Genomic DNA, 2708 nt, shown 5'->3' with positions numbered 1-2708 from the left:
GAACCGCCATCCTCAAACCATGACTTGTACCCAGGAGCCTGAGGCAGGGGGCCTTCCACATTTGAAAGCAGCCTGCAATGCAGAGACTCTATCTAATTTAAAAAAAAAAAAAAAAAAAAAGCCTAATGAAACAGAACCTATTTAGGAATAAGTACTTCTAGTCAAATTAATCCCTTTAATGGACTTGGGAGTCAGATAATCTGTCCTGAGAAACAGAGCTATAGAGACAGAAAATGAAGTTGAAAGGAGGTGATGGAACAAATGGATTTCAGATAGCACCCTAGCGTACCTAGAACCACAAGATAAAGGATTGCTCCACCAGGCAAGAAACTGCTCTCAGCAGACCAGAAAGCACAAACAAGCTGGTCTCTGGGGTAACACTCAGAGAAGAGACCACCAAGGATGTGACCCCTACTTACCAGCACCTATCCACCTAAGACGGCCTCTGCTTCCTACTTCCTCTTCACACTTCAACCGCTTCCAAAACTTGCTTGACACCACAGAGATGTTGAAGGTTGGGGCACTAAGAGCCTTTGTCAGAGGCTATGCTGCAGACATCACCCTGGCACCATCGAGTCTCAGTGATACCATTTGTTCCCTCCCAAGGCTGCCCTCTGACCTGTTTGTTGTCTCACTCCTGACCACCTCTGGTCTTTCCCTATGTCATCACGTTGTGTGACTCTGAGACTAACTCCCCTCAAAACTATTTCATCACGTGATTTACTAAGCTCAAACAAAACAAACCTAAAATACTTCCTTTCTGCCTATCACCTCAGATTTCACCAAGGGGAGGCTTTCCAGAATCTAGACCTAGACCAAGTTCTCTGAGCTGATGTTGCAGCAGCTGCTGCTTTACCTCCTCAGAACACCGGCCACTGCCTTCCCTGTTACATCACTAGTAAGAGACAAGACTGGAGACTATCATAGATTAACCATGTCCAACACCTACTCCTACCAAAGGGATCTCCCTCTCCTCAGAGCATCCTTCTTCCTTTTTATCTTCCACCCCCATCTACATCATATGTACACTACATACATGTGCACATACATTTATTCATTCTTCAAAAATAACGCCAGTTGTGGTAGTTTATGAGAGTAATTCTAACACCCAGGAGACAAGGCAAGAAGGCTCAGTAAGCTTGAGGAAAGAGTCACTGGTTCATGACCGGGGAATCAGAAAGCCTTTCTCAACTGTAGTTCCTACTCCCAGAACAGAAATTGGAGGGACTATATCCTCAGTTCTGAAACAAAGAGAAGAGCAGTGTAGATTAAGGAGAAGAGGTTTTGGGCAAATGAGCAAACAGAAAAGTCCTGCAGCAGGAGCAGAGGGAATGGATAAACAGGAGGTAGATGAAGAAAGGCCACTGCAAAGACTTCTGCTTTTAACATTTATTCGATTTTTAATTATGTGTATGTGTAGGTGTCTGTGTGTAGGTAGGTGCACATGTGTACCTGAGGAAGCCAGAAAAGGTATCATATGGTCTGGAGATGGAGTTATAAGTGTTTGTGAGCCACCCACCACAGATGCTGGTCCTCTGCAAGAGCAATATGCACTCTTAACCACTGAACCACCCTCCAGCCCTTGGGACTTGGGGCAAGGGATGATACAGTCTATATTTTATGAGAGATCTGTTTTCTCCTTAAATAATTCTCAAATTCTTTTAACTGAAAATTTATTAAAAGGGGAGTGGGGTTGGAAAATAATCAAATTCCACCTCTATTCAAAAGCCTTCATATCCATATCAAATACACTTTACCCTTTCACCCAGATAATAGAGTACCAGATGGGCCTGGTATCAGAAAAAAAAGGTGGCTTAAAAGCCTGGGATGGTGAGGCAGTGCTGGGGCACACCTTTAATCCCAGAATTTGGAAGTCAGAGGCAGGTGGATCTCTGAGTTTGAGGTCAGCCTGGTCTATAGAGCTAGTTCCAAGACTGCCAGGCTGCAAAGAGAAACCTTGTCTCACAAAACAAGCAAACAAGCAAACAAAAACCTCGGGACTATAACATCTGATAGCCATGAAAAGTTTCTAGCCAAGTATAGTAGCCTTATTCCCTATATTAGGCACTATGTGCCAGACTTTGCTTCAAAACAGACTGTTCCTGTCCATGTTCGCGAAACTATAATCCTAACACTTGAAGGTAGAAGAATATGGAATTCAAGGCCAATCTCAGCTACATAGAAAGTTCAAGGCTAATCTGCACTACAGGAGACCCTATCTCAAACACCAAAATCAAAAAGTTTCTTTTAGGGGCCAGAAGATGGCTCAGTAGATGAACGCACTGACTGCTCTTCTAGAGAATCCAGGTTCAATGACCAGATCTCACTCATAACCATCTGAAATCCAGTCCCACCTTACCCCACCCCTGGGTACACTTATAACTCCCTGGGTGGGGGTGGGGTGGATCTAATACCCTCTTTTGGCACTACATGCATGTAGGGCAGTACCGGCAAAACACCCATAAAATAATTAAGGAGGGGAGAAAAAAGCTGGGCAGTGGTGGCACACCCCTTTAATCCCAGCACTCGGAAGGCAGAGGCCAGCAGATCTCTACAGAGAAAATTCCAGGATAGCAGGGCTACACAGAGGAACCCTGTCTCGAAACAACAAAACAAAAAGGAGGAGGGAGGGGGCTGGTGAGATGGCTCAGTGGGTAAGGGCACCCGACTGCTCTTCCAAAGGTCCAGAGTTCAAATCCCAGCAACCA

General features: G+C 44.9%; 1 protein-coding gene across 4 annotated transcripts in view; it reads right to left on the bottom strand.

Moving 5' to 3' along the window:
* Znf592 (zinc finger protein 592) overlaps nt 1-2708 on the bottom strand; it is a 53249-nt gene that overhangs the window by 41075 nt on the left and 9466 nt on the right. The window contains exon 1 of one of the 4 annotated variants that reach the window (XM_029479363.1): nt 420-1616. The exons of the other annotated variants lie outside the window; for them this stretch is intronic. The gene's annotated coding sequence lies outside the window, so the exon portion shown is untranslated. Of the gene's footprint in view, nt 1-419; nt 1617-2708 lie in introns of those variants that run through there. 4 annotated transcript variants of the gene reach the window in all.

Source organism: Mus caroli, chromosome 7 (genome assembly GCF_900094665.2).
Source record: "Mus caroli chromosome 7, CAROLI_EIJ_v1.1, whole genome shotgun sequence".
Classification (NCBI taxonomy): Eukaryota; Metazoa; Chordata; class Mammalia; order Rodentia; family Muridae; genus Mus; species Mus caroli.
Note: the sequence above shows the minus strand (reverse complement) of the source record. Positions and strands in the feature narration are given on the sequence as shown.